The sequence below is a fragment of the Barbus barbus genome (assembly GCF_936440315.1).
Source record: "Barbus barbus genome assembly, chromosome: 1".
Classification (NCBI taxonomy): Eukaryota; Metazoa; Chordata; class Actinopteri; order Cypriniformes; family Cyprinidae; genus Barbus; species Barbus barbus.
In genome coordinates this window covers 35,099,943-35,124,370 of record NC_136729.1, presented here as the reverse complement: position 1 = coordinate 35,124,370, position 24,428 = coordinate 35,099,943, and the positions used below count along the sequence as shown (strand labels likewise).

Below are 24,428 nucleotides of genomic sequence, written 5' to 3'. Positions count from 1 at the left end.
AAACAAATTAAAATAGCCCGTCATTTTTTTTTTTTTATTTGATAAAGGTAAGAGTAATACATCATTCGGACCTGTAAAGGGTCTACTTGTATTTGTGTGCACTCACAATGCCAACAAAAGGTAGTTCTTTTATAAAACAAAGAAAACAAACATGATGCGCTTTCTGCCGTCTTGTACAGGAGCGCTTCACAAAAATGAACCGAAGTTGAGCGAATACATGCCTCACAGACATGATAAATATATCTATAGAAAGCTTTAAATTATTACTTAACGAAATAAAAAAATCGAAAACTAAAACTCTTTTATTATAATTTTAATCATAATCAATAAAGATGCATTTCTCTCTAAAGGCGTGTCTAATGAGGAGACGGCGAGTCAGGATCAGTAACTTCATCCTTGCGACACAGACTCAGAAAACATTAGTTTTATTAGTAAATAATTCAAATATCCCCTTACTATTTCCCGCAGACACATTCATGGTTATGTTTGCTGGGGTTTTGCAGCAAGCTTTAGCCTATTGCGTGCAATTTGAACGCAGAACTATTCAGCTGCGCTGAAGTCACTTGAGCACGCTGCCGCTGCTGCGGGATACTAAACACCATCGAGCTGCTCTCAGTCGCGGCAGCACGGTCTCCTGTTGTTTCCACCAGCGCGGCAATTTTTTTCATCACTAATCGATGTATGTCTACAATATAAAAATAAGGAGAAACCCAAAACAGGCCCGAGGCCCGGCCCGTGTCTGAACTATGATGTGAAAATTGGCCCGAAGCCCGGCCCTAGAGGCGTAAAAAAGTCGTGGCCTGTCGGGCCCGGGCCGAAATGCAGGGCTCTAAATAGCAGGGAGGGTTTGATAACATGACTAGAAATTGTTAAGCAACTAAACAGCTAATAAATATATATTGTGACATAAGAATCTGCCCACTCGAAAATGCTTTCCAGCACCATCGTCTACATTATGTAAAGTACAATCGTGTCTTGTGAGCTGCATCAGTGTGTAATACCAAGGCTCTCCAGACCGTTCCACGCATCTTAAACACGATGTGACATACCCTCCCATGATCGCCCTGCTTCTTCGATTAAAGTGCTAAAGTGTCTCTGCTCTAGATGAGCCAGTTATTAGCACATTCAGCCAAGCTAATGCATTTTAAATAATACATAAAACATGCTGATTAGTGTATGGAGGAGCTCCCTGAGGATTGCCGGGAAAGGGTTTAGAGGCTTTCCCCTTGGCGGAGGCATGAGACACAAAAGAGGGCTCACCACTTCTATTAGTCACAGTGGCTGCAGTTCAAAGATGCTCCATGCTTCATTCAGTCACTCTTCATTAATTTGACAGCTTTTGAGGCCATTTTTAAGCCAGGAATATGTGTGTGTGTGTGGTAGGAAAGGTTTCTAAAGATAGAGTGGTTAATTGCCCTTAGGATTGAGACTGGAGCAATGCTTAATTGAAGTGTCTGCTAACGTCACTAAAACCGCATGCGTAAAGGTGTGAAGAATTTTATCCCCTCAAGCTGTTTCTTGGTCACTATATAGATGTAAATACAAACTTTAAATATTTAGATGATGGATGTTTATATGGAAGCCTGGGGTCACGTTTTTCCATCTCAATCCACAGCAGATTTACAGACATGATGGCGCATGACATGTTTTGATCATATCATTAAGACTGTGGTTGCATTTCTTCCATCTCGACCTGTTTGTGTGTGTAAAAGTGTGTGTTCGTGTGTACGCCTGTGGGAGAGGATTGCCCACTTTTATCAGTATTTGTCCAGTGGTGTGTAATGCACCACGTCAGATTATCTGATTTTATCTGGATGAGCTGATTGGCAGAGATAGAGCCGCGGATGCATGAATGAGTCACCGTAGGCCCTGCCGCATGAACCTTTCCAACCTAATATGAAGAGTGTGTCTCAAATACACCCACAAACACTTATGTTGACCATGCCTGGGGCTGTGGTGGTGTACGTATATCCAGGTCAGAGGACATAATATCATGAGCCTTTTAAAAAGCTTTAATGCATTATGGGTAATGCCCCAAGTCAGTATTAGGGAGCGCATTTGTGCAAATTTGTATTAAGTCACTGACGATGACAGAACAACAGTAGAGCACTGAGGATATTTCTCAGCGTTATGTTTAGAGATGACGTATCAATGCAGTATATAACTACAATGCAGTGTAATGAAACATTAGTGTCCTAAACAGGTGCAACAGACCTTAGTCAGGCTGGACATCATATTGAATTTAACACACATAATAATTCAGCTTTGAGGGATAGATTTAATCTTTACAATTGCATGCACTGTATAGTTATAGATCATAATTTTCAAAACTCAGAACTGCTATGAAATGTTCGTCTAATGAAAGTTGTTTTTCTGAAAGATGCATTGTCAGCAGAACAATCGGTATGTTGTTAAATAACAGTACAATACACTATTAACCAATGATTCAATCCAACGATCCAATGACATGTAATTTGTCTTTCCACACTGAAGGCAAAAAATGTGAGACATGATAGAATATATTAGGTCACAAAAATAATGTTTTGAAATCATGAAGCGAGTTAGAAGGGTTATAAATATTATTCAATGAAATTTAAATATATTCAAGAGTTTTGTTTGAGGCACTTGCAATGTAAAAGAGATTAATATAAGAGATGTTTTTGCATGTTTACCTATGAGATTTGGGAAAAGTATAATTTTTCTTGTCTTACCCTTTGCCAAAATATGAAAGGATTGTAGAGTGATCTCATTTTATTAGTTATATGTGCTTTCACATCTCATATCATAAAGTAAGATCAGGTGAATACCTAACTGAAAAAGCAATATCAACAGCATATGAAGGTAAATATGAAAGTATAGATGCTGACATCACAGTCAAATGATTTAGTAGTGCATTCTGATCAACTTTTTTTCTTTTTGACGTGACGTGACATGACATACTGCCAAGTATGGTGACCCATACTCAGAATTCATGCTCCGCATTTATCCCATCCAAAGTGCACACACACAGCAGTGAACACACACACACCGTAAACACACACCCGGAGCAGTGGGCAGCCATTTATGCTGCGGCGCCTGGGGAGCATTTGGGGGTTCGGTGCCTTGCTCAAGGGCACCTCAGTCGTGGTATTGAGGGTGGAGAGAGCGCTGTACATTCACTCCCCCCAACTACAATCCCTGCCGGCCGGGGACTCGAACCCGCAACCTTCGGATTACGAGTCCGAATCTCTAACCATTAGGCCACAATTTCCCCATATTCTGAATTGCTGAAACCTGCTGAAATGGCTGAATTCTGAAATTCCTCATAACTGAATTGCTTGCGGCAACTAAAAAGTGGGGAGACATGCTACAACAGATGTGTACTTTGAGCTAAATGGCTGTTGATGAAGTACATACAGTTGGAATAATTGGTGCTTATTTGTTTTAGATGGATTCAAATTCTGAAAACAAACTTGAGAGACATTGCTCATTTCTAATTTGTGTTTAATGCAGAATGCAGCGCCATTATTCCCTATGCATTAACATACATGCCAATCTTGATTGAATGGCGTATGGTTGTTTTTAAGTACTTTTGACATATAACAGCTAAAAGGCTAATAAAGAAAAAACTACACTGTATTTTTTTCAAAGTTTATATAAAACAGATTATTAAAGTAGATTTTTTTCAAGAAAATACTATTTCAGTCTTTCTACTTCAAAATTTCACATTTAATTAAATGTGTTACTTACCATTTCTTTGTAATTATTTGTTACATTTACTAACAAATCCTGAGAGAAAATTATTTCCATTTTTATTTATTTTATTTTTTTTTGGAGCTGGAAGAACTACTGTATATGAACTAGCAACAAACTTTCCAGTTACTTAGCAACTTGAAAGAGACAGGAAGTAAATGTACAAGATTTGTTGTAATTACTGGAACATTTATATCAGTGATCACACATTTAGACGCCAATATCAGAAATATCCTTGTTGCCTAGTGGACAAGTCGGTCATATTTTTGTCTCTACTCTAAGACATCACGTGACTCCATGGTTCTGTTTGAGGAAAATTTAAAGCAGGCTGCAAAAGTCAATCACACTTAAAAAGTTGACTTCATTCAGAGCCACAAAATAATTCAGAATATAGATTTTATTATATTTTTTCTGTGCTACTAAGACACAGAATTAAAGTCACTATATAAACTGTTCAAATCTCTTTCTCCGTCTTTTTCTGGTTTTCTCTTTCGCTCTGTGTTAAATGGAGGCCACACGTTGAGCTGTCTTACATGGAAATGCTGCCAGTGCAGACAAACAGCGTTTGATCTTTCATTTTTGGACTTCAGAGTGCTTCAACAGGGTTTGTCTGTCTGTCTATGTGTGTGTGTGCCAGAGAAATTGTAAATAGTAAACTGCACAAGCAGGAAAATTGAGCAAAAGTCTCCCCTGTGACCTCATGACTGTAGATGAGTTTGTGTGTGTGTGTGTGTTTGCATTATAGTGGATCAGTCTGACTCTGCTTGGTTTCTTTTCTCAGCAAGACTTTGAGCACAAGAAGACGGAAACGCCACAGCCACTGCTGAGAAAGCGCCTGGCAAGTGACAAGCTTTACTCAGCCTTAAACCTTTTGTCTCGTATCCCGTGTTTCACACATATACACAAACTTTGTGATGGATGCACACAAAGCTATTCGCTCAATCTCTTGAACTGTCTTTCTCTCACTTTATCGCATCCTTTTACCTTCTAATTTCATTCTTCTCTCTCATGCTCTTCCTCTCTATGTGTGGCTAGAGATTATTCAAAACCAATGCCACTGTCAGTCTCAACAGCAAAAAAAAAAACTGATTATGTTCTTCCTCATTTTATAGGTGTCTTGGATAATAGCATCTGCTAAATGACTAAATGTAATAAAGAAAGCTCAATTCTGCAGGGAATATTTGTGTGAGAAATAAAGTGACACTTCAATGGGTTCTAAAAACTCTTCTTGAGTTAATGAACGCTCTTGTTTTGTTTGCATGTCTGAAATGCTGGGAATCCCACTCATGTATTTTTGACTCCAAAAATTAGAAGGGCCAATCCTGTTTATGCAGTACATTTTTATGTCCCCAGTCTTATAATGAAGAACAAAATATTAAACTTATAATTTTTAAGGATAGAAATCATATTAGTTTGCTTTCTTTTATTTAGTGTTAAATAACTGTATTACTTTGGTTTTAGTGGTTGTTTGATTTTAAAAAAAATCTAATTTCTAATCTAATTTAAAATCTAATTGAATTGTTTATTTCTTGGAAATATTCAGACAGTGACAGAAAACCATGAAACCATTAAACAGTGTAATCTCACCTTTGACCTGAAGGGCTCAGGGAATCCTCAGTGTGGTATTCCAATGTGTCCTTGCAAGAGCTCCATAACAGACAGAGAGAAAGAGAGCTCGTCTGCTCTCTCTTCTACCTCAGCCCGGGAGAGAGAGTTCTGCACCATAAACTGAGCCAGATCCCCCACAATCTTAGAGGAGGGAGTCACCTGAAGAAACAAAAGTGATAGAGATCGAAATTATGTCCAGAAAAGAGTTCTTCAGTTCTGGAATCTTTTAAAACAAACTCGCACAGCACATTTCAATGCGAAGTACTGCAAATTGACCTGTTCAATTTTCACTCTGTTGAAAATGCACATGATTCTACTGACAAATTGAGCTTAATAATCAATTCACATTACAATGCTACAAACCCCAAGAAGAAAACATGAACTTTAAGAACATAAACTAAAAACAATTCAAGAAATTGAAAGAAGAATTTATTTGTGGAGAGGTTAGATTGGAACAAGGGGTTACTTTCTTTTTAAACAAATAGTTAACCTATTACTGTCATCACTTGTTCACACTCATGTTGGTCCAAACCTGTATGACATACATTCTTCCATGGAACACAAAAGAAGAAGGTTTGGAGAATATTCTGTTTAAACGACTCAATGAAAAGATGGAGAAGGATTAGTTTTCAAAGACTTGGAATATATTGCACAAGATGTATGTATCACTATGATAACTTCATTTAGTTTCATAATACTGGCCATTCTTTAAGAATATTCAAAAAATTCACCGTGTGTTCCACAGAAGAAGGTAATTCATATGAGTATGAAGCAATATATAATTTTCATTTTTGTATGAATTATTCCTTAAAATGTGAACAACACCAAATAATTAGAGAAAAATACTTCAAAACCTATTTTAGACATCCTCAAAAGGTCATTAAAATTCAGCCAATAAAGTGAATGTATGAAGAGTTCAGCAAAGAGAGAGAAATGACAAAAGAAACCAAGAGAACAAAATAAGAGAGTGAGAGAACTGTATGAAAATAAGAGATCCATGAGGATTTGAGAAGAGGAAAGACACACAATGTGAAGAAAGGGAAAAAGCAAGAGATTAAGGAGAGGAATAAAATGTTAAATGTCATGCCATTTTTCTTTCACATAAATAGTTCAGCACTCTGTGAAAAATACCTTATGTACAGCAAAAGTGCTGTCAACTTTTCAACTTGCAGTGTAGGCTAGATATACTTTGAAAGTGTTGCCTTAAAAAAGTACCATAGTACAGTATTGGCATATCAAATATTTTGATATATGCCATAGTAAAGATTATAACATTGTGCTCCAATGTATTTAAAAGGATATCAATGTATTACCATGGTATTACTATGCCCCAAATCATGGTATATCTTTGTACAAAACCAACTAAACAAAAAACTGTAACCACTCCATGACTGGATGGTTGAGAGTAGGTTAAAAAAGAAAGAAACAGAGTAACATTTAGGATTAAGTTTTGTAATAGAGTCCTAGACAGAGGTTACGAAAGGTTAATATCCTTGTTTAAATACAAAGCCACAGACATGACATGTGTAAAGACTTTTTGAGAGCAAAGGATTTAACAACAACCCCACAGACCCTGAGTGACTCGGGCACTACTGGGACCGTAGAGGATAACACAGCTGGGACTGTAGAGGATAACACAGCGGAGATCTCCAAACTCTAATGTGACCAATTATAAAACTTATGCATATAAATGTCAACATTATACACCTTTACATGAGTTACATGTGTTCTTTGAACAATATTAAAATTCTGACACTCTTGCATAACTCTCTTCTGCTTCAGAAGTTCAGTCATCTCAGCCAGGGAATACTGCTCATAGAGGAAAGACTCTCCATAAGATGAGCACTTAACTGTCTGGATAATCAAATTTGATTTCACTAAATTAAGCATGAATGTTTCCTTCATCCTGCCACAGCCATTTGAATTCAAGACGCTGGAGCTCATGTTAAATCAAATCCTAAAGACTCATGGTGGCTGGGGTGCTCCTGCTTTGGTTGCATTCGTGCCAGCAGAGTACCATGCTATTTTGCAGTGTGTTATTTTGGGTGTTGCTCACAAGTGTACCCAGTGTTAATTGTTCAAAATGTGTTTAAAAACAAATTTAGAGAATGCAGCCGTAATGTTTTGAATATAAACTCATAATTGGCCTGTATTTTTAAGTAGTATGGAAAAATATTACTACTATTTTCTCTCAAATGTTATGACTTTATTCTCATTAAAGGCCTATTGTGAGATTATTCTCAAAACATAATACATAAAAACAGGAGTGAATTAAAGTTTCTTCTATCAGACTGTATTGTTATGTTTGGCTGGATGAAATTAAAAAAGTTATTATAATAAGAAATTAAAGTCTTGGCTTGAAATAGGTATAATGACCTGCTTAGTTTGTAAAACATATGATAATGTACACTACCACTTAAAAGTTTGGGGTTGATAAGATTTCTATAAAAGTTGCACATCAACACTAACATTGTGAAATATGTTTACAATTTAAAATACACGTTTTCTATTTTAATATATAATAAAATGTTATATATTCCTGTGATGTTAAAGTTGAATTTTTAGCAGCCATTAATATTTTTATTATTAAAATAAATTATAATTATTGTCATTTATTTGAGACAGAAATCTTTTTTTAAATGATTGTATTTTTTATTGTCACTTTTGATTAAATTAAAATATCCTTGCTGAAAAAAAGTGTACATTTCATAAATAAACAAATAACATAAATTCTGTCCCCAAACATTTAAATGGTAGTGTATCATAAACAACTAATGGTACAAAATTTAAATGTTAACCCTACACATAAATTAAATTCATAGCACGCCTACGATATGTCCCATCTTCATCTTCCTCTTCCTCTACAATCCCATCTGTGACGTACAGCTATGTAGGATATCAGAGCGAATCAGACCATTTTAGAATCGAAGAATCGATTTTTCCGTCTTTCGGATGAGACGTTAAACCGAGGTCCTGACTCTCTGTGGTCATTAAAAATCCCATGGCACTTCTCGTAAAGAGTAGGGGTGTAACCCCGGTGTCCTGGCCAAATTCCCTCTACTGGCCCTTGTCTATCATGGCCTCCTAATAATCCCCATACACTTGATTGGCTCTATGACTCTCTCTCCTCTTCACCTGTATCTGGTGTGTGGTGAGCGCACTGGCGCCGTTGTGCTGTGGCTGCCGTCGCATCATCCAAGTGGATGCTGCACACTGGTGGTGGTTGAGGAGAGACCCCCCACATGATTGTGAAGCGCTTTGGGTGTACAGCAATACACAATAAAGCGCTATATAAATGCATCATTCATTCATTCATTCATTCATTCATTCATTCATTCATTCAATCGATCAGATTGGTGTTAGAACCACCAAAAGAGCAAATTCCACAGAGAGGACCCAGGGCAACAGGACGTCATAAATCGGATCCCTAGCTTCAGCCTGTCTGAAGAAAGCCTAACTAGTAAGCCTCTTTCACAGAACAGCTTGCAACATTAAGACAAAAGAATACTTATTGATAAGTCCAACTCAGGAAGGAGACTGTCAAATTTGGGGGCAAGTAACCAAGACTGATGGTCAAAGAGATGGCCATCACATGTGTTCCACGACAGAAATCACAAGCTTACTTATATTACTTATATTATATTATTATATTCTGGTTATAGAAATCACATCCAAAAGTATACTTTGGAAAATTCGGACAATGTGACTGACCACGACATGCTGATTTATTGATTGGGTGGAGAAACAAAGCAACACCCCGAGCCACGATAGTATCTAATTGGTCAAGACAACCATTGGGAGGTGTCAAAAAGCAGAGTTTAAAACTCAGGACACCCCCCCCCCCCTGCTCTTCTAACTTTTATCCATGCTTTTTGTCATTACTTTCTGCGTTCTTTGACCGCCATTCCAGCGTGCCCTGGCCTGCACGCCAGCTGCTACCACGATGAGAAGAAAAACCACCTAGTCTCGTTACATCCTTTTATCCTTTTGCTTTAATTTCTGTTCTTTTTAAGTTAAGTTAAGTTTGCCAATGTCGTGTCTCCGAGTCCGACCTCGAGCGCCCGTCTAAAACTTCAACCAGCCCACAACTCCACAACTTCAGCCAAGAGCCAATGCCCAAGACTTCACTACGAACGACCACTGAACTGTCAGCCAATCAGCAACCTTGGGAAACCCCCTTGACTGCAATGACAACGACAGAAGGGAATCCCTTAACACAAAGGCAACGCAAGCAAGTAACTTTCAGATTTTTGCTGAGCTGGTGCATTTAATACAAATTTTAGCATCATTGAGAGACTCAATGTGAGGGTTAATTAAATGAGTGACGGTTGTTCAGGTCTATGCAATAGCACATGTTGCTGTAAACTTGGGATTTCACATTTTCATTCTTAAACTCATCCTTTCCTCACTTTCTCTCTTTCTGCAATGTGTGAATGCGTGTGTTCATGTGTTAGATTAGTTTGCATGTCTTAGATTTATCAAATAAAGCCTTATTTATATTGAAAAAAGAAGTACCTGCTGTTTTGTGCTTACAAGTTAATGCCGTAAACTGCCGATCTTGTTACTGTGCTATTTAGTGTTTTCACTATATTTTGGATTTTAATATCCAGTGCAGAGTTGATGTTATGCGGCTCGTTCAGTGAATCGCTGGCCGACTCGGTGATCAGCCGTAAAACAGTGATTCTGTTCAAATTCCCTATAAAGTCATAAATGATTCCCTTTTAGCTAAATTTACCTGTTTCCCTTACATTACATATTACCTTACAGCTATTTTGTCTGCATCCTCAGTCAGTTTTAGTTTAATTTCTGTTAGTCTGATTATTTATGTGCATATTCATACGTATTCATACATAAATGATGACCTACTTTCACAACTGATTTTGCAGCAAGATCTCTTTTCTCTTGTTTCGTTTTGTTTTTCCCCACACATTTATTTAACTTTAACTTTATACATTCTTAATATCACTACGATGATATACCCTTAAGTATCTTTCTTAGCTAAATAAACAACAATATTGCACATGATTGCATCACACCTTGCTGGGATACAAATAACTGAAAATAATTCTTAATATATATAATACATTTTCAGAAATTAATTTTAGGCTCTGGTACAGAACATGATGACTGCACTAGAGCATTTGTCAAAAAAAATGCAAATTACTTTTTTTTTTTCTTATTAGTAAAGACCAGAAGTCACTACAAACTTAAACAACCAAAGTAGCAAGTTTGTGTGACAAGAATGAAACATGTTACTATATGAATACGTCATATTACATATAACATAATATTTTTTAAATCAGTAGACATTAAATAGTATATACTGTCTAGTAAAGGGCTGTCACTATAGAAAATATCGGAAAATTCAGAATAGTGGTTGATCAGTTCTTAAATATTCACATTTGGTTTTGAATATATGTCTACATTGTTGGTCTGTAGCTCCACAGGATTGTCTGAATCCAAAAGAAAGCATGTTTCTGGTGAAAGATTCAAATTATGAGTATGCCGCCCTCAGTTACTGAGAAATCCTTCAATTTCTGCCTTGACTTGGAATAGAGAGAAAAATCAATGAGTTGTTAATTAAGTAGAGGATTTGTTAAGTACAATGCAAAACTCGGTCAGGCCAAGTCACTGTGATGGAGGCTGTCGGGGAAAAGTGTTATAAGATGAGACTGAGACGGGATTAAGAGGGGATCAAACACACACACACACACACACACACACACACAGAGTAATCCTCATGCCCAGCAGTGCCTCCTCTTACTGCTTTTCTGATGTACTGTAATCCTTCTGTGTACATCTCAGTTGCTCTCTGCTTCTGTCTCTCAGTCTTTCATTCCTCTCTCTCTCTCTCTCTCTCTCTCTCTCACTCACACACACACACACACACACACAGGTCTAGAAGTGTTTACTCTCTCCTGTGTTATTGTGCAGGGTATCTCTGGCTAACTGACAGGGTACATCTGTTTGGCCATCGGCATGGACAGCGAGCGCTTTGAACTCAAGAGAATGGTTTGTGTGTGTCGGTGCTTGCTGCTGCTTCAACAGAAACAGAATTAGTGGAGTGTGTGTACGTGTGGGCCGGTGTGTGTCTCAGCAAACCGGATAGCAAGAAAGAGTAAGACATGAAGGTTGTGTTCAGAACCAAAAACTAGCATAATAAACATAGCTAAAACTAGCTGTCTAATATTTAGATATTTTACTTTCTTCACCAGTGTTACATGATCATCCAGAAATAATTGTACTATGCTGATTTGGTGCTCAAATAACATTTCTTATTATGATCAAAGTTGAAAACAGTTGTGCTAGTTAATATTTTTGTGGAAACTGATACATTTCTTACAGGATTTTAGCATTTATTTGAAACAAATCTTTTGTTGTAATGTAAAAGTCTGTATTAACAAATAACAAAAATGTTGCCCTACCACTTGGTGAAGGATCTCACTCTTGGTTCATTCATAATACCAGAAATGGTTTTAAATGGCACATTCTGGCAAATGTAGTAGGCCGTCAAGGTTTTCCGTGCATAAGGAAAATTCACATACTGTACAAAGTATAAATAATGCATAAGGCTACTACTTTCTTTCAAAAATAGAATGTGGCATGCTATTCTGAACATAACCTGACAGAGAGAAAAAGAGATGGCAAAAGCAAAAAGAATATAAATAGAGTATCACCACAAGATCCTAAAGTCTAGCCCATTTCCCCCCAATCCATGAACTAAATTGAAGAGAGATGGCATGGAAAAAAGAGAGAGTGTGAATTAAATAATAATCACATGCAAATAGACTGTAGGTAAACAGAAACTTCTATTAAGAGAATCCCAATAATTGATTCCACTGATCGGAAGACTGAAGCAAGCGATGCCAGACACATTTCAGCTGATCGGTTAATTTGGCCTTATAGGGCAGAGTGCAGCACAGCAGAAGCCAACATTGGCAGGTGACACTGACTACTGGTTTCAGGTTATGAGACTGATCATCTGATAACCAGAACACTGTTCACACCGTTCCTGTGGCAAAAATCGGCAGAACTTGTTCTTATGTTAGCTAAAGAGATGCTGGATGGTAGTTGAACGTCAGCTCATCATGTTGAATGAGAACTGCACATCCAGAATCTGTACTATGCCTTGTTTCTAAAATAACTTTGTAATATGTAATTATTTAAATTTGAACAGAGGAAAGAATGAAGTGTGCTTGTGATTAAATTGCTATTTTGTCGCCATTTTGGGTACACTGCAGCAAATTTTTATGTTTTAAGTTAATTGCTAGGTTTGAATCAACAGGGACAAGAGCTTCGACTATACACTTTTGGAATATAAATGACAGCAAATCCAATGGAAAAGAAAGAAGCCACTTTATTCACTGACCTTCAAGGACACTCTTCAGTATGTGGAACAGGGGAGGAGAAGAGAGAAAGAAAGAAAGAAAGAAAAAGAAAGAGTGGGTGACACATTTGGAATCAAAATGAGATTTTTGGAGGTCTTACTTTGATAAGGTCTCCCAGCAGCTTGTTGGCTTCGGTGTAGGCTTTCTTCACCTCTTTGAACTTGTTACCGAGGCCCATGCTGTGGGCCTGGAAGTGTAGGTTGGTGTACTGGCCCCCTGGGATCTCATTTTCATAAACATCTGCATTACCAGACTTCATTGTGGCAGTGCAGTCGAAGGGAGCGTAAAGACCCCGAGCCACTTCCCAGTACTCGCTGTAGTCGAAGACACTGTCCAGAGAAACACCTGCATGACAGGAGAAGTGTGTTACAAATGCAGCAACTTTATTGTAGGATAATAAGCCATACGGCTTCATACAAACGTAAGGCTTCACATAAGACATCAATTTCTATCAGAAAACTGCGAACAAAATGTGCCAATACTGCTCTGCAGTGACTGCTTACTACCATCCCTTATGAAAATTAACCATGGTTTTACTACAAAAAATAAATAAATAAATAAAACAAACAAAAAAAAACATGGTTACTATGGTTAAAATATGGTAAAAATAAAGTAATCATGGGTTTGCTACACTAACCATAGTTTAATCATGGTATTTGTGGTAAAAATTTTTTACTCAATATATTTTAACCCAAGAGTTTTTGTCTGAATTTCAACTATACATTTTCTACAAATCAATGTGTGTCCCTAGTGAAAAGTAAATATACTTAATTGTATTTAAAATATTTTTACTTTATGATAAGTATACTAAAAATAGATTGGCATGTCTATACTAACTGAAAATACACTCTAAATTGTACTTATTTCATGCTTTCATATAGCACAAAATTAGTGCACTACAAATTAATTTGTAAAATACTATACTTTTCACAAATGCATTTGGTAAAGGATGAAAAATATATATTCATCCTTAAGAAAGTACACTGGCTAGGCTCTTAATTCCATCTACAACATGTTTTAAAAAAAAAACTTCACCCACACACACACCCATATAAGCCAACTGGATGAAACCTTTGAATAAGGATGCTCACTTCATATCCACAATGACATGTCCATGCTTACTCAACCCAACAATTAGTCTTGGTAAAAGATGAATGAGGCAACTCATCTTATGATCCTGTAGCTGTATTAAGGCCATTTTAATGTATTTCTGTGGGGATTGTTTGTACTGTATGTTGTTGTCATATCATTAAGGCTGCTGTATGAGTTCTCACCTAAGACTATGGCACAAAAGACAATATCACTTTCAGTGTATTGATATTTTTTTGTTCCTTTGCCCCTTAAATGTGTCTTAATAAGTATTATAAACAATGACTACCATCATCTTCAGCTATGCTTTGGAAAGATTCGGCCGGGTAGAGAAAGGAAAAACCAAGTCTACCTCCTACACTATGAATCGCAGGGCTACTAAGATACATCACCTGCGTCAGGAGCTTTGCACCCTCAAGAAACAGTACAAGAAAGCTACTGATGAGGAGAAGCGACCATTAGCAGAGCTGCAAAACATCTTGCGGAAGAAGCTGATGATCCTACGCAGAGCAGAGTGGCACCGGAGACGGGGGAGAGAGAGAGCCAGGAAGCGAGCGGCCTTCATCGCCAATCCCTTCGGCTTCACAAAACAATTGCTCGGGGACAAGCGTAGCGGTCAGCTTGAGTGCTCAATGGAGGAAGTGAATCGCTTCCTCCAGGACACAGTGAGCGATTCCCTGAGAGAGCAAGAGCTGGAGCCCAACAAAGCTCTCATCAGTCCCACCCCCCCAACAACAGAGTTCAACTTAAGTGGGCCAAGTCTGAAGGAGGTTGAGGAGATCATCAAGGCAGCTCGCTCAGCATCTGCTCCAGGCCCCAGTGGCGTACCTTATTTGGTATATAAGCGCTGCCCAGAGCTTCTCCGGCACCTGTGGAAGATTTTGAAGGGGATTTGGTGAAGAGGAAGGGTTGCTGACCAGTGGAGGTGTGCTGAGGGAGTGTGGATTCCCAAAGAGGAGAACTCGAAAAACATCAACCAGTTTCGAACCATCTCACTATTGAGTGTTGAAGGGAAGGTATTTTTCAGCATCGTCTCACGAAGACTGACAGAGTTTCTCCTCAAGAACAACTACATCGACCCCTCAGTGCAGAAGGGGGGATTCCTGGAGCTCCCGGCTGCTTGGAACACACTGGTGTAGTTACACAATTCATCAGAGAAGCCCATGAGAACAGAGGCGACCTAGTTGTCTTGTGGTTGGACCTGGCAAATGCCTATGGGTCCATACCGCATAAGCTGGTCGAGCTCGCTTTACACCTCCATCATGTTCCCAGTAAGATTAAGGACCTGATCCTGGATTACTATAATAATTTCAGGATTCGGGTCACTTCTGGGTCAGAAACATCAGACTGGCACCGTATTGGGAAAGGAATAATAACAGGCTGTACCATCTCTGTTATTCTTTTCGCTCTTGCCATGAACATGGTGGTCAAGTCAGCTGAGGTGGAATGCAGAGGGCCCTTAACCAAGTCAGGCGTACGACAGCCCCCTATAAGAGCCTATATGGATGATCTTACCATCACAACGACATCGGTCCCAGGGAGCAGGTGGATCCTACAAGGACTTGAGAGACTCATCACCTGGGCAAGGATGAGTTTCAAGCCCTCCAAATCAAGGTCCATGGTGCTGAAGAAGGGGAAGGTGGTTGACAAGTTCCGGTTTTCCATCTCAGGAACTGTCATCCCAACCATCACAGAGCAACCTGTCAAGAGTTTGGGGAAGCTCTTTGACTCTAGCCTGAAAGACTCTGCCGCCATCCAAAAGTCCAACAAAGAGCTTGGAGCTTGGCTCACCAAGGTTGACAAGTCCGGCCTTCCTGGTAGATTTAAACTCATTTCCATCAGGTCCGTTTCCTGGTACAAGCTGTCTATGATGTCCTGCCAAGCCCAGCGAACCTCCATGTCTGGGGGAAGAGCGAGACACCTTCCTGCCTTCTTTGCTCTGGAAGAGGCTCTTTAGAACATCTCCTCAGCAGCTGCCCAAAGGCTCTGGCTGATGGTCGCTATCGTTGGCGCCATGACCAGGTGCTCAAGGCAATTGCTGAGAGTTTAGCCCCAGCCATTAGCACCAGCAAGTACCATCATGCTCCAAAGAAGGCAGTTCTCTTCATCAGAGCTGGAGAGAAACCCCGGGCACGCCCACAATTAACAACAGGCCTCCTCCATAAAGCCTCAGACTGGCAGCTGCAGGTTGACCTGGGAAAACAGCTGAGGTTTCCTCAGCATATTGTAACAACCAGTCTCCGCCCAGACATGATAGTTACCTCCGAGGTTTCAAAACAGCTGATCATGCTGGAACTTACGGTGCCCTGGGAAGAGCGTATTGAGGAAGCCAATGAGAGGAAACGCGCTAAGTACCAGGAACTGGTGGAGGAGTGCAGGGAGAGAGACTGGAGAACCTTCTATGAGCCTATAGAAGTCGGCTGTAGAGGCTTTGCAGGACGTTCACTTTGCAAAGTCCTCAGTCGTTTGGGCGTTACAGGGGTGGCCAAGAAGAGGGCCATTCAGTCCGCAAGCGAAGCCGCAGAGAAGGCCACAAGGTGGCTTTGGATTAAGAGGGCTGATCCGTGGACTGCTACTGGGACGCAAGTCGGGGCTTGATCAACCCTGGCTGGGTCGCCTGGGCGAGGGTGTATGATGTTGCGAGACCCGAAACACCCAATGATCCCAGGAAACATCACTGAGGATGCGTCCCAGTGCATCCATGAGATGTTTCTTGCATAGTAATAATGTGATTTTAACATCGGCCTAAATATAGGCTACAGTATGTTCAGTGAAGGGGGCTTGATAAGTCAGTTTCTCCTCACCTAATTTTCACAAGCTGTGAAATTCACCAACAATCGGTTTTGCTGTTCTTTTGCTAAACATTTTTTGATGAGACTTTCTTTTTGGGCAAACCAAAGAAAATGAGAGATATGAATTGAAACATGTGGTATGTTTCTGCTAACAGGTGCTGTAAGGGCAGAACGAGGACCCACGAGGACACTAGTGTGCATGCACGGGGAAGAGGCCGGTCTCTCGAGGAGAGGCGCGCTCGGCATTTAAACAGCGGCGGTGATGAGGCTCTATTCTTATCAGGTGCGCCTCATCACACGCCGCCGGAGTGGGCGGGGCAGGAATTCCTCTCCGGGCAACTCTCCCTCTCGCACCGGGACAGAGAAACCGGGTATCAGTCGACAGCCTCAACCAACCACAGGGTAAAATGACAAATAGACAGAACGTCACTTACCCCTTTGGTGGCTGGGAGGCTGTCCCCGTCGTTCCTCCGTCCCCGTGCGGGTTCCATGGCTTCTTTTGCGAGCGAGAGGGGATGACGTTGTCAGGTGTTGCCCAACTGCGCTGTTTAAATGCCGAGCGCGCCTCTCCTCGAGAGACCGGTCTCTTCCCCGTGCATGCACACTGGTGTCCTTGTGGATCCAGGAAGGGAGCGTCGAGGAACTCCCACGCCGCCAAAGACGCGAGCTGCCGGACCCGCAGTCCAGATGGAATTCTGCATCCGTGAGACGGCTGACGGGCCAGGATGCCAGGCCAGGATGCCGGGCCGTTGAGTCCCCCGGAAGTGCCGCGACGCCTAGGAGAGACGAAGCCGCCACTCTCGCGCCCCGGTCCGAGTGGGGAGCGCATGCGGCCACCGGACTCCGCCCTTTACCTGGACCCTTCCTACCAAACACTGCCCTCCTTCACGAACTTTTAACCCTTTTGGACACTTTATTTGATCATTTTGTTTAATAAAAACCTCTCCGAGGCCTGACACCACACCCACTGTGTCTGTCGTTTGCTCCTCCCGCCACTATATATATATATATATATATATATATATATATATATATTTTTTACTAGTGGGTGCTGGACACTATAATTCATTTATGTAAGTGAGGATAGTAAAATAAAGTAAACTGTGACATATTTTACCCACAAATTCTTCATATAGTGGACTGACAGTAAACTTGTTAAACATTTGGGACCAAAACTTATTCACACTTTGACCTGACCATGTTTTGCTCAAGTAGTTTTTTCTTTAACTGCTAATGCAAACTTTTTACACCACAGACTGAACAAAATTAAGCATTGCTTGGTAATTGGTTGACCTAAATTGGTATCCATCTAACTGCATACTTCAATTTAACAACTGAATAATTTTTGGTTGATTGTAATCCATTACATACCTTTCTATCAATGTTATCAAGACGAATTTGTTTAACTCTGAGTTCTTGTCATATTTTATTACCATTTTCTAAACTATAGGGTATAAACTGTGATTTTGTGACAAATGCTGAAGGTGTCTGAATAAATTTTGGTTTGACTGTATAGCTAGTCAGTTTGAAATGGTGAAAGACATTCTCGTACTCGATCAGAAGGTTTATTACTTTAGTATATTCCTAATACACTCCAATGGACCTGTATATGCACTGTGACAATATTATTGTAGAACGGTTTGTGCTGAATACAAAATAATTACATGTTGGTCAATAGTATGTTATAAGTAGCTGAAATAAGCACAAATGTCAGGGCATGTCAAAACATCTCAAGGGCCCCAAAATAACCTTAGACCCCAGAGGGTTCAAGTCCCGTACAGACAATGGCATCATTGCACTTTCAAATGTGGACTGCAGCCCTTTGGCTGAATCCAGTCAGTAGGGTTTCCTACATTCAATGTTCAAATGTGTGTCATCGATGTTCTCCGGGTGAGTGAGTTGGCTTGTATGCTGGGAATGTTAGTAAAAGACAAACTGTAAAGCTGTATTTTATAAAGATTAATTAATTGCATTAGAAGCACACAATAATGATGCTATTAACACACTTCAAGTTTACTTGGAATACCATTGCAATGCGTTTTAAAGTCACTAAAAGAAAAAGGATAGTGTGACCTCAGTTTGTTATTAGTATACTATTAATGTACCTTCAATACTCTTAAAGTGTATTTGAATTGCAATTGTAATGCAACAGACAGACTTAACAGACTTTAAGTATACCAATTTATAGTGTGCCACAAATATATTTAGTTATACTAAAGTACATACGAATAAATTGTGCTTAAGTATACTATTTTTTCACTAGGGATAGTGTCATGCTTTCTCTCAAAGCTGGTTTATTTGGGTCATGAACAAAAAAAAATCTATATTTCATATTGGTTTATTTATTTATTTGATAAGTAGCCATATAATTAGCAGGAAAATGTACAGGCAGCCAGACAGCGTGATCATTGCCCCTACGCAGAGCATGGGTCTGGATTGACTGTAGATTATCCTTTATGTAGTCTAAGTGTAGGCTGTTTATAAGCACCAAGCAATGTAACAATTAAAAATCATTCAAATTATGTCACAGTTTTGGCCATAAACATTATTTAACAATACTACTATTCCATGTTCATAATATGAATTTAATATTCACACAGATTGTGACATAAGATTGCCTTTTCAAATCTATTTAAACAGATATAGTGACTGCTCAGAGTAATTAGTCATCACTTAAGTTGTCTTTATATATATGTATATATATATATATTTAAAAGACGGGAACGGCTGGGCTGAAAGTATTAATTTAGTGAAATTAATCACCCTGTTCTTTCATATGCATTTAAGTGGTAGTGCTGGTAGCTCTTTCTTCCTCTTTTTGCTGGGGACATTTGACTGATAGATACTGTTGTCCTAATCTGACACATCTCAAAACACACCATCAATCCATCAATAAAGGCCCTGCATAAAATCAGGCTGTAATAATCAATGTGGATTTAATTAAGCCTGATGCCACTAGAGTCATCTTTCCAGTTTCCAGGCCCCCTCCCCCCCATATTTTTAACACACTTGCATGTCATCAGTGAGAAGCTCCCTGCTATTATAATGCTCCTGCTGGGTTTGCGTCACTCCAGCAGATAATAGTAACCAGTCCATTAAGTGAAGTCAGTGTACATTGTGTGCTGTACTCAATGTACTGCAGTACATAAATGTCCCTAAATGCCTCTAAAATGAATGTGTGTTTATGAATGTGTATTTGTAGTGTGTATGTATGTGTGCTTGCATGAGCTATAAATGATGATACAATTATCTGATTGGCAGATATTTTTTTGCTGCGTACAGAGCTTTGGGCTGTCATAGAGACAAGTGTGATTTCTCAGGACACCTATTTCAGTGATATATCTGTCAGGTAATAGGGATATTCATTGCATGATATTCTAAAAAATGCTTAAAGCAGATTTAAGACAAGATGCTCAAACAAAGTATGCCATTCACTTGCAGACTAAGGTGGTTGCCTGGACTCCCAGTCTGTTTTGATGGTTTTAGAGTGGTTTTGGTACTTTCAGCTAGGACAGCAGTTGGCCGACCAGCTAATTTAACACCCACTTGGATCAGGTTGGCAGTATAGGAGATAAAGCTTAAAATAATGTCAGATTGTAAAATAAAGTTGAATTGTGAGATGAAAAATCATGCTCTAAGATATAAAGTCACACTGTGAGATACCAAATCACACTGAGACAAAGTCATTATTGGGAGATATAAAGTTGCAATAACAAAAGTAGCAATTATGAGATACAAATTTGTATGCAAAGTCAGAAACAGGCTTCTGCATGGTAGTCCAGTTAAGAGCTAAGATCAGCAAACATTGGTTTGAGATGTTTTTCCAGCAGGGAAATTACATAACTCAAAAAGCAAGGGCTAAAAACCAAAGTAGTGTTATGAACAAAAAAAAAAAAATAAGCTAAGCATTTTGTGTTGAGCTCTGAGGCAGAACAGTTTGTTCATCAATACAGACTCGCACAACATTGCAAAGAATATGTATGTATGTATGTGTGTGTGTGTGTGTGTGTGTGTGTGTGTGTGAGAGAGAGAGAGAGAGAGAGAGAGAGAGAGGTTCAATGTGGTTCTGAGTGTAGGTTACTTCCCTTACATCTGGAATCAAGGCTTGATAACACCAATCTTTAAAAACTGAGATAAATTTGATCCTAACAATTACAGAGGCATCTGTGTGAGCAGCAACCTGGGAAAGTTATTTTGTAGCATAATAAATGCTCGATTAATAGACTTCATCATCACACACAATGTACTGAGTCAAATCGGATTTTTACCAAATTACCGTACAGCTGATCACATCTATACATTACATACTCTAACTGAAAAACACGTTAACCAAGATAAAGGTAAAATACATGCATGCTTTATCGACTTCAAAAAAGCTTTTGACTCAATTTATTCGCACCAAGGACTATTTTACAAAATTATTGAAAGTGGCATAGGAGGTAAAACCTACAGTCATGGCCAAAAATATTGGCATCCTTGGTAAATATGATCAAAGAAGGCTGTGAAAATTAATCTGCATTGTTAATCCTTTTGATCTTTTATTTAAAAAATTCACAAAAATCTAACCTTTCATTGGATAAGAGTTTAAAATGGGGGGAAATCTCATTATGAAATAAATGTTTTTTCTCAAATACATGTTGGACACAATTATTGGCACCCCTAGAAATTCTTATGAGTAAAATATCTCTGAAGTATATTCCCATTCATATTCACAATTTTGAGCACTCCAGGGTGATTATGAACATGAAATTATCCAGCCATGGCTTCCTGCTTCACAGAAATATAAATAGGAGGGAAAACAAAGGCCAAATTCCCTTAATCACAATGAGAAAAACCAAAGAATATATTTCTGATTTGAAGCAAAAGATAATTGAGCTTCACAAATTAGTGAAGTGGCTTTACGAAAAGAGCTAGAGCAGTAAAAATCCCCATTTCCACCATCAGGGCAATAATTAAGAATTTCCAATCAACATAAAATGTTACGAAACTACCTGGAAGAGGACTTGTGTCTATATCGTCCTAATGCACGGTGAGAAGGAGAGTTTGAGTGGCTAATGACTCTCCAAGGACCACAGCTGGAGAATTGCAGAAAATAGTAAAGCCTCGGTGTCAGAAAACCTTAAAAAAAATAGTCAAACAACACCTACATCACCACATGTTGTTTGGGAGGGTTTCGAGAAAAGTTATCCTAGCTCATCCAAAAACAATCTCCAGCTTATTAAGTTATCAGACACGACTGGAACTTCAAATGGGACTGGCTTTTATGGTCAGATGAAACTAAAAAATTAACTTTTTAGCAGCAAACACTCAAGATGGGTTTGGTGAACACAGGGATAAAAAGTACCCTATGTGTACAATGAAATATACTGCTGTATTTTTTATGTTGTGGGCCTATATTTCTGCTGGAGGTCCTAGACATCCTGTTTAGACACATGGTATCATGGATTCTATCAAATCCCAACAGATAAAAAATCAATAAGTGACTGACACTGTTAGAAATCTTATAATGGGCCATGTTTGTACAGTGCCCTCCAAAAGTATTGGAACAGTAAAGACAAAATTGCTCTGTTGGCTGTGGAGTCAAGGCATTTGCAAATATGATTAAAAGATGAATATGAGACAAAACTACAGAATGTCACATTTTATTATTAGCCGTTTCAACACATATATGTTTTACCAAATAAAAAGAACAGCACTTTTACAGTTCATCCCACTCATTGATGTAAGAATAAATATTGGGACAGTTGAAAATAAGGCAGATATAAAAGATTATTATTTAGTTGCAGATCCCTTGCACACAATCACAGCAGTGAGCCTGTGACCCATAGACATCACCAGACTCTTGGTCTCATCTTTTGAAATGCTTTTCCCAGCCTTTAATGCAGTCAATTCCAATTGTTACTTGTTTTGGGGAGTTTCTGCCTTTCTGTTTCTGCCTCTTCAGCTGGTGAAATTCATGTTCAATCAGATTTAAATCTGGAGATTGACTTGGGCAGTCTAAGACTTTCCATTTCTTTGCCCTTATAAATTCCTTGACTGAACTGGCAGGGTGTTTTGGGTCATTGTCCTGATGCAATATGAAGCACTTCCCAAATAATCTGGTGGCATTTTCTTGAATATTGGTAGGCTAGATGGTTTTGTACCCTTCCAAATTCATTCTGCTACTGTCATCATACATTAAGTCATCAGTAAAGTTGAGAGAGCCTGTTCCAGAGGCAGCCATGCATGCCCATGCCACGACACCACCTCCACCATGCTTTACAGATGAGGCTGTATGCTTGGGATCATTGCAGTTCCCTTTTTTTCTCCACATTTTTGCTTTCCCATCACTTAGATAAAGGTCCATATTTGTCTCATCGGTCCATAAAACAGTTCCAAAACTCTTTGTGCTTTTTTGCAAACTCTAATCTTGCCTTTCGATTTTTGGTGCTGGTCAGAGGTTTGCATCTTGCTGTGTAGAATCTGTAATTCTGTGTCAAAGTCTCCTGAGGACAGTAAATTGTCGGAGCATCACCCCAGCTCTCTGGAAGTTGCTGGTGATTTTACAGACACGTCTTTTAGGATTCATTTTCACGGATTTTATGATTTGTCTGTCATCAACTACTGTTTTTTTCTCAGCCGATCAGGTTGTTGTTGGTTGCTGGTGTCGCTGGTGGTTTCCAAACTCTTGATTTCTCCATGCCCTTTGTTTTTGCTAGAGCTCTAACTGACTTCCTCTTTTCTTTTAGCATCCAAATTGCTTGCTTTTCTCTCAAAGTCAGCTCCCTCGTCTTCATCCTGGTTTGTGTGTGTCATCATCGAATGCAAGATTCAGAATACAGAAGTAATGGATATAACTGATTCGATCACATTCGAAACACATTCCCTGCTTTTAATATCTGAAGAATTAATGCAACAGGACACAGCTGATCACTTAGAAAGACCTATGAGGCATCAGATAGAGGGATGAAATTCTAAAAGTGCTGAACATCTTAGCTGGTAAAACATCTATGTGTTGAATCACCCAATAATACAATGTGACATTCTGTAGTTTTGTCTCATATTCATCTTTTAATCATATTTGTAAATGATTCCACAGCCAACAGAGCAATTTTGTCTTTATTGTTCCAATACTTTTGGAGGGCACTGTATCTTCCAACCATACAATAATCCAAACACAAACTTTAAAACCAACACAAAAATGGGTCACTGAGAACAAAACCAAGCTTCTACTATGGCCATTCCAGTCTTCTGACCTGAACCCTATAGAAAATGAGTGAGGTGAACTGAAGAGAAGAAGCACCAACATGGAGCTGTGAATCTGAAGGATCTGGAGAGATTCTGGATGAAGTAATGGTCTCTGATATCTTATCAGGTGTTCTCTAACCTCATCAGGCAAGGGAAAATATTTGGCTGCTTCATTGATTTCCAAAAAGTCTTCGATTCAGTATGGCACAATGGACTTTTCCTAAAATTTATCCAAAGTGGAATAGGAGGAAAGACATATGACATCATAAGTCAAGTCAAGTCACCTTTATTTATATAGCGCTTTTAACAATGTAAATTGTGTCAAAGCAACTGCACAATATCAAAAAAGGAAAATAGTGTGTCAATAATTTAAAATGAAAAGATTAAAAAAAGATTTTCAGTTAAAGGCATTTCATTATTGAATTCAGTGATGTCATCATCCAGCTCAGTTCAGTTTAAATAGTGTCTTTGCAATCAGGTCGACGATATCGCTGGAAATCAAGTGTCCCCAACTAAGCAAGCCAGAGGCGACAGCGGCAAGGAACCAAAACTCCATCGGTGACAGAATGGAGAAAAAACCTTGGGAGAAACC

General features: G+C 39.0%; 1 pseudogene across 1 annotated transcript in view; it reads right to left on the bottom strand.

Annotated features, from left to right (window-relative positions):
- The window catches only part of LOC306870258 (pyruvate carboxylase, mitochondrial-like), a 373,186-nt pseudogene that overhangs the window by 38,767 nt on the left and 309,991 nt on the right, over positions 1-24,428 (bottom strand). The window contains exons 20-21 of the transcript in view: positions 12,829-13,073; positions 5,320-5,499 (exon numbers count right to left, since the gene is read on the bottom strand). The product of the transcript in view is annotated as a pyruvate carboxylase, mitochondrial-like (transcript). The remainder of the gene's footprint in view (positions 1-5,319; positions 5,500-12,828; positions 13,074-24,428) is intronic.